At 52.5% G+C, this 8,469-nt stretch overlaps 1 long non-coding RNA gene across 1 annotated transcript; it reads right to left on the reverse strand.

Annotated features, from left to right (window-relative positions):
• Positions 1-863: 863 nt before the first annotated feature.
• On the reverse strand, positions 864-2,507 carry LOC142077594 (uncharacterized). The gene is made up of 3 exons (XR_012671925.1): positions 2,414-2,507; positions 1,217-1,366; positions 864-937 (listed from the first exon to the last, which is right to left on the reverse strand). It is a non-coding gene; the product is annotated as an uncharacterized LOC142077594 (long non-coding RNA).
• Positions 2,508-8,469: the final 5,962 nt, after the last annotated feature.

Raw genomic sequence — 8,469 nt, forward strand, 5'->3', positions numbered from 1 at the left:
AGACTTCTCTATTTACACTTACATATATTTACACCTATATCTTTATAGACTTAGGTTTTAGACTTAGATGTCTATTTACACTTGTACATAATCTCTTAGATTACATATAATGTCTATGTAGACTCTCTATGTAACACGTAGTAAGTGTAGATAGCGGTATCTATTCAGACCTTTTTCTATTTTAAATTCCTTCATGTATAAAATGTATCATCCTTTTTGCATTTGGAAGTTCTTTATTTTTTGATTTATACAGACGTGAGTTATTTTTGTATCTTAAAACCCTATATACATCTTTCGAATTTTTTTATACTCTAAAATCCTTTATATAATAGGGCAGATATAGGTCCTTATTTTGAAATCCTTTTGTACGTATAAATTAATATTATTTTTCAATATACGTAACAAGGAGAGATTTTTTTCTATTTCGAGGCCTCACAGATATATTTACAGTTTTTAAAAATTTTTGAACCCCCCCCCCATGAATTTTCAGGCAATTTGGGCTGTGACCCCCTTTGGGGGGGGGACGGACACGGACCCCCATGACCCCCCATTCCCCACTCACCTGCTCCTCCACGGCATCATCACCCCCGTGGTGATGCTGGGGTGCCCCAAATGACATCATCACCCCTCCAGGCCCCCCAACCCCCCCTTTTTATTCACCCCCCCAAAAAGACACAAAACGAGGGAAACGGCCCCAACCGGCAGCTCGTTACTTTAATAATGCCGTTTACGTATGTACGCACGCACCCCCGCCAAAAAGGGGGGCTCTGCTAGAAAGATAAAGGAGGGGCGCCCCCCCCAAACGCTTGCAGCCCCCCCCAGCCCCCGTCCCGCAGGCTGCCAGCCGGCCCCTCACCCTCAGCACGCCCAACGACCGGCAGGCAAACCTGGGCCGGGGGTCTCTCCTGAGCACCACGGGACGCTCACAGCGAGGCATCTGAAAAACAAAAATCCCAACGGATATTTCAGCACGTTAAAAAAACAGCACCGAAGGCAGCAGAGGAATTCGGTCAGGGCAAGGGAGAGGGTAGCAGTCGAGCTAAAGGAGGGTGCCAGGCAAACGGGTCAGCTCGAAATACAACGCCGCCTTTAAAAGCTCAAGCGATTCGAACGCTTAAAATCAGCGTGAAGACTAATTGACACAATTCTGAACGCGTTCTTCGCAGAGAAGTAAACGCTCTCGCTGGTGTCGGAAAACGCCTCGTCCCTTCCTTACAGCACCGCTGCAGGGAGATAACCCCGTGAGGCTGCAGGACAAGGGCGCGCCGTAATCAGCATCTACGCTCACGGATCCACCGCCGCAGCTCCAGCCCTTGCGCTGCTGCTGCTGCTGCTGCTGCGCATCTCGCTCGCTTGGCCGATAAAGCTGAAAGTGAAGCGTAAAACTTTGAAGAGTAAAATGAAAAAGAAAGAACAAATCTCAGCAATTCATTTTATGCTAAAAAGGCGTGCGCACGCTTACATACGTACAATGAGAAGACTCGTACTATAAAAATATTTGATTTTCCTTTTGCGTTCATTGAAATTGCGTAGCTGTGAATTCATACCGTTAAATTATCTACCTCCAAGCTACACAGCTATCGTTTGACCAGGGGTTTTGCGTGTGTGACATGACTAGGAGGGACGCCTGGCCAGCTGCGCCGAGACCGATGCTACCGAACTGCCGGGGAAACGCGCCGTCGAAAGCGAGACAGAAATAAAGTGCTTCAGAGCACTCTGCCAAAAGATCAGGAAAAAAGCCCCTAACGTTCAGTTGCCTCTCTTTTTAAACGTTTAGAGCAACTACCCAACTGCTTAAGCACACCTAATAAATTATACACTACAGCTATTTGGCAGTTGCAGTTTAAACAACGCAAGTCAGTTTGGAAATTAGACAATTTTAACTTTCTTTTTAAAATTTCATTTATGATAGAAAAATCAGTGAGATAAGAGATCTCCCATACGGTTTTACTTTTTTTGGGGGGGGGGGGGAGGGGGGGGGGCAGGCGGTGGGGAATATCAAATCCCCGGTGCTGCAATACATCAGGCTACCAAAAAGGACTGGCAGGTTTGCTAACGCTGTTGGCTGTACCCAAGCGTGCGGAGGAACGCGTCTTTACGATCTCTCGACCGTTACACCCGAGAACCAAAGATCAGCCATACGTCGACTATTGGAAGATGTGCTGCGCTTGGGTCCTTGCAAGGAAATCGACTTAACTCCTTTTTTTTTTTTCCAGAGAGAGTGAAAAGTCTCCTTGCGGATGACTTCTACTGCCAAGCACGTCATCTCTGAAGATCCATTCTGATGGGAAGTTTGTAAAAGGCAACTCCTTTGAATGAAAAAGATTTCCATTCTGGAAAATCTCTTTCCACCCGAAGTCAAAATTACGCGCTGCAGGTTAGGAAAAAGGACATTAGAGAATCAGTAACTCACCGAAAACACATCAGGACTCTCTGTCGCTAGTTACGAGGCTGCTACCGCTTCTCGGGAAAGCCTGGAAAACACACCGAAGCGACGCCGATTTGTCCCGTGTTGTCCACGCCTCTTCTTTGACCTTGATTGCTTTTAGCACAGATGCCAGTATCTCAGTAAGGTTTTCGAGTGCTCCTGTAAGGTATTTTAAACACTGACTGACTGAAAAAGCATAAAGCTTTTATCGTGAAAACAAAGCCTGTTTCTCCCGAACGTCCGAACTCTTACAAACAGTTCCTTTCCTCTTCTAGTCCAACATTATTTTCACAGCACCCTTTAATAGCAAGCGCACAGAAACAGAAGACTCTGCTTTCAGGAAGAGAAAATAGACGAAGGAAAGCAAGCCTTGAATAGGCGTACCACGCTCCAGAACAGACCTTTATTTTTAGTATTTGTGTTAAAATATTTCATGTTAAAAAAATCAGATAGAAGGAGAGCTGCCACATTCTTCGTGTTAACTGTAAAGTCCACACTACAAGCACCTTAGGAAAAATGCAGACACACATCACAGGCATACCTTGTACTTGCAGACCACTATGGATCCTTTCCATCCGTCTCGTACTTTCACGGCAGTTGACATTCTGCTGAGAGGAAAGGAAAAAAAAAAAAAAAAACCAAACACGTTTAGCACAAAGCTTCCTTTTCTGTGAAGACTACAACTGAGTGGAGGAGAAAGTATTTTGCATCATCTTTGGTGCAGTTGTTGAGACAGGCCACTAGAGCTTCTGCATGTTTTAGACAACCGTGCCTTTTCTTTTGGCTCATCGGCAGCTTTAGAACTCACTTGCCTAGAGACGCGCAGGTGACAGGCACAGACACCTACGTACGTTTTCTCAAGCCTAAGTAGAGCCGCGATTTCCTCACCCGATACGTCCCAAGTTGAGTATTTTTGTTAAAGAGTACGGCAACCCGTCTGTCCTCGCGAACTCGCTGCAAAAGAGGAATCCTTTTTTCCAGGCCGTTTCTCCAAACGGTTGAGATCTTTGAAAACTGCAGTTGTGCCACCAAACCTGCTCAGGGTCCCTCCCAACCTTCGACCATCGTTAGATTTAACAGGCACACGCTCTATTCCGTCTTCCAACAGCAAAAATACATAACGCCCCCAGACCCCTAGCGCAACCCTACGGACGTCCACACACACCTCGCTGTTTTGATGAGGAGCCACTGAGCACCCCTGCGAGCACAGCGGGATCATGCGCAAGACCAGCGTCCTGGTATCGGCTGGGATAGAGTTAATTCTCTTCCTGGTAACTGGTATAGCGCTGTGTTTTAGATTTAGGACGAGAAAAACGTGGATAACACGCTGATGTTTTAGTTGTGGCTAAGTAGCGCTTACGCTAGTCGGGGACTTTTCAGCTTCTCATGCCCTGCCAGCGAGAAGCTGGGAGGGACCTTAGCCAGGACAGATGACCCAAACCGGCCAAAGGGACAGTCCGTACCATATGACGTCGCGCTCAGTACATAAGCTGGGGGAGTTGGCCGGGCGGCGGCGACTGCCGCTCGGGGACCGGCTGGGCATCAGTCGGCGGGCGGTGAGCAATCGCATTGTGCGCCGCTTATTTTGTACATTCTTTTATCGTTACGATTGTTTCCCCTTCCTGTTCTGTCCCATTAAACTGTCTTTACTTCACCCCACGAACTTCACTTTTTTTTCCGATTCTCTCCCCCACCCCACTTTGGGGGCAGGGGGAGCGAGCGAGCAGCTGCGTGGTGTTTAGCTGCCTGTCGGGTTAAACCACAACAACCAGCTTCACCTACACCGATTTCAGCGAATGCAGCTTCTGAAGCTTTAAACTGAAAACCGTATCTTGACACTTTGCCGCGGCAGAAACGATCCGTAACTAGAACTCTACAAAAACGCAGTAACGCACATTGCAAACCCACAGCAGCGACAGCTTCAGAAATATTTCTACCGGGAACAAGGGAGAAAAACAATACAGTTTCATCTCACGCACAGGAAAGCAGCAGGCAGAGAAAAGGGTCGGCATTCGTAGCCCTTGCAGAACGCAGGCATTCTCCTTCCATTCCTAAACCCGCCTCTTAGGTCGAAATATCACAACACTACTACGGCAATATCGAGAGCAGGGAACAGCAGCCCTGCCGCTGGATGTGCTACTGACTGATGCTATTTACGTAGCAGGACACCTAGACAGAGGGGCACGTTTTTCCACACACAACCCTGAACTTCCTGAAAATTTATGTTTACCAAAACGAGCCATTTGGAACACATTGCCAAACAATGTTTGGCAATAAAACTTTGATGTGTTTGACACACACAAATTTGGGGTAACTCGCTACTTGCTTCCTGCTGTTGTTGTTCTTCCTTCAGAAATTCTACTTGTAGCCAAGTTATTCGCTACCGGTTCAAGCATTTACCTTCCAGGTATTACCAGCACATCTACACAGGCGAGGAACTAAATCGCTCTTCTAAAACTACCCGAGTGAAAATTACAGCCACGAAAGAGGAGTGACAGAGAAGAAAAGGAGAGGTCAGGCAGCAAGAGAGCTCTGCAGGCTGCCACCAGTCAACATCGCACTCTTTTTAAAAAAAAAAAAAAACACAAACCAAAAAATAACACAAACACAAAAAGCCCACAAAAACCAACAACAAAACAAAACCTTGACGTTGTACCTTTTTTTTCTTTTGGAGCTCGTCCCTGTCTCAGCAGATTGTCTCGTCAGAGCATGAAATGCAGGTGATCCGTATCCCGATGACATCTGCACGCGATGAACACGTGTTCAGAAATAGTCCAGATCTGTAAGACCGGTGTCATCTGTGTGGTTTTAATAATCATAACTCCGTTTTATTGACCAATGCATTTGCGAGGAAACTAAGTAACTTTTAAACGTAGCCTCTCCTTGGGCAGAAAAATGCGTTAGGGAGTGAAAAAAATGATGATTCAGAGCTCCCAACCATGACGGAGCAGCGGGGAAATTAACGAAAGTGAAGGCCAACAGCAGCAACACGAAGCGACATTTGGCTTTAATTCTGATCACGTACTTAAGCGGCTCTCCAAGTCTATGCCTCGAGCCTATGAATGACTAGCCCTTTTTTGGAAGGACCAACTTTTTTCCTTAAAAGTCCTAGACTGAAGACTCCACTGAACAGAACGTGGATTGAGCCACAGGACAACGTGCCGTCAACACTCTCAGGAAAAAAAAAATATCAAGTAAAAATCAAGTTTAAATATCAGTTTCCATCGTGTCTCATTCATTCCGTTTCTAGTGATACCTGGGTGCTCCAAAATTCACTCTCCTGACACCACGTAGTACTACAAATTGAGTTACGCCTATAAAAATAAAAGGCTATTTCCAACCTGCCCATAAAATCAGTATGAACAAACAGAAGAGAAACACTTGAACTTAAAGAAGGACACAGGCAGCTCTTAATTTTTCGTAGATGAAAGCTCATTCTTTTCCCTGAAAGGAAAACACTCGTAACTACCCAGGGTTAGTTACGCTAACGAGGGTACGTAGGCACGCTCTGTTCACGGCAATTGTTCATCAGCTTTTCTGCACCGGCAGCAAATTTGCCTTTTCCCTGGGTTTGACGGGGAGCACCTGCAGCGACCTTGAACACGCCAATGTTTCTCCCGGCTCCCCCGGCCCCACACGTGCCATCACCTGAGCAGCAAGCGGCGTCAACCACGCAGGATTTTCTTCACGTGACGCAGAAGGTGACGCTGGGAAAAGAGGAGGCACAAAATGAACCTGTTTGTCACACCCAGCCAACGGCGAAAACCCAGGGAAGGATTCTGCCGTGCGGGGCCGGGCTGTGCACCCCGGGAGCTCCAGCCGGCCGGTTTCGCTCCCCTTTGCCGGGTACCGGGGAGACACCGCCGCCTCGTGCTGCCGCCTGCCCCCCGGGGGACCTCGCTTCAGCCCTCGGGAACGGGACCGGGAGAGACCCTCCACGCAAAGAGAGCGGATCCACGCGTGGCGTGGATTTAATCCCCGAGGGAAGAGGCCGGGCTCCCCGCTAGCAGAAGGACAACTCGCCTCCCTGCCGCTCGGAGCGCCTTGCCGGGGACAGCCCTGCCTGCGCCTGGCTGCTCTTCAGCCGTGCTGGGAGTGCAGTCTGGCTGACGGATGCTCCGGCAAACAGACACTGCAGCGAATCGCAGCTCCCGCTCGTTACAGCTGCTGGTAATTTTGCCTCTGGCTAAGGCATGCCCCAGACAGCGGACACCCCGTCTCGTTCCAGCTCCTGCTTGCGACGGTTCTGGCTAATTGAAGCTCCAGCTCTGCACCGTTGATTTCAGCTCCTTCTCCTTACAAGCTCCAGCTATTTGCAACAGCCTGGGCTTTTGACAAGGTCGTAAACCAATCGCCGTCAAAACTCGACTATTAGGATTAAATATCATAGTTGGACATTGTATAAACATTAATTAGTTTGTACGACTAATCAGTTAATAACTATTCGAAGCAGTCGACAAGCAAGAGCTGGACTCGAAGAGGGCGTGCGGGGTCTGAAAAGCAGAGACCACCTCTTCCCCCCAGAGACCACCGCAGACGTTGAGTTGGGCCTGGTGCGTGCCGGCCTCCCGCACTTCGGGGTCCAGCAGGACCAGAGCCCCTCCCCCCGGGGAGGGTCCACGCACCCTGCCCACCCCCTGCTTTCCCCCGCAGCCCCCAATGCCCTCCCAGCCCCCCGCACAAACGGCCAAACCGGCTTCTGCTTTGGGCCCCCAAACCAGCTCACTTGGCACCCATTTCTGAGCCCAAAAACCCAGCTGCTGCGCCTGTTCTCAAGGCCCAAAGATGCCCCCGGGGAGGGCAAGCGCTTGTGTGATGCTTCGGGCAGAAACGGGGCTGAAAGGTCCGATCCCGGTGCCGGGGGAGCAGAGGCGAGCTGGCTGGGACCAGCTTTTGCTCCTGGAACGACCCCAAGTCCCTGCTCCGAGGGCTTCCCCTTGGGGCCCTGGGGTGGACCTGTCCCTCCCCTTCAAATGCTCCAGCAGTTTCGGGGGCAGAAGGCCGTTTCTAAGCCCTCTCTCCAGCAGCTCCTCCCTCGACTCGGCCCGTGAAGCCCCCAGGCTCGAGCACCTCGCTGGGGCGGGCGGCCTCCATTGCCTACAGGCTGCCCGTCTGCCTGCAGGGAGGGCTGGGGGGTGCCCGGCCCCACGGGGCGACAGTGGGGACTCGCAGGGAGGGTCTGTTTGCACACAGCGCCCACCCCGCCCCCCCGCCCCGGCCCCACTGCGCGGCCCCCCTAGGGCACACAGCCCCGCCCCCCAGCCCCACTCCCCAGATGCTCACAGCCCCTCCTCCGCCTGGAGCCCCCCCAGCCCCCGTCCCCGGAGCCTGCAGGACCGCCCCGCCCCCCCGCCACAGCCCCACTCCTCGGCTCCCCGGGCCCGCGGCCCCTCACACTCACGCTGCGCCGCCGCCTCGGTGCAGAGCCCGCCGCGCGCCCCGTTGAAATACCCTCCGCAGCCAATCAGCGCGCGGCTCCACCGGACCGCCCGCGCGGGGCACGCCGGGAGTTGTAGTCCCCGCCCCGGGACCGCGCATGCGCACGGCGCCTCGTGCAGCCCGGCTGCCTCTACATCGACACCCGTACAATGGAGGTGATCGTGCACCGACCCTGGTGCAACCCTTGTGCCCCCCATGCTCGCAGCCCCTCCCCGGTGTTTGCAAGCGCCTCCCAGCCCCAGGACCCCCGGTGCTCACAGCACCCGACCACACCATTTTCCAGCCCCGTGGGAGCCCCAAGCCCCACTCTCAAGCCCCGCCAGGACCCACAGCCCCACTCCCCAGCTACTTGGGGGACTGCAGCCCCCGCCCCCAGCCCCACTCCCCAGCCCCCCTAGGACGAACAGCCCCCCCTCCCCGGCCCCCTCCGGGACGCACAGCCCCCCCCAGCCCCCCTCCCCGGCCCCCCCGGGACGCACAGCCCCCCCCCCGGCCCCCTCCGGGACGCACAGCCCCCCACGGCCCCCCTCCCCGGCCCCCTCCGGGACGCACAGCCCCCCCCGGCCCCCCTCCCCGGCCCCCTCCGGGACGCACAGCCCCCC

The sequence above is a fragment of the Calonectris borealis genome, unplaced genomic scaffold, assembly GCF_964195595.1.
Source record: "Calonectris borealis unplaced genomic scaffold, bCalBor7.hap1.2 HAP1_SCAFFOLD_316, whole genome shotgun sequence".
In the NCBI taxonomy this organism is placed as follows: domain Eukaryota; kingdom Metazoa; phylum Chordata; class Aves; order Procellariiformes; family Procellariidae; genus Calonectris; species Calonectris borealis.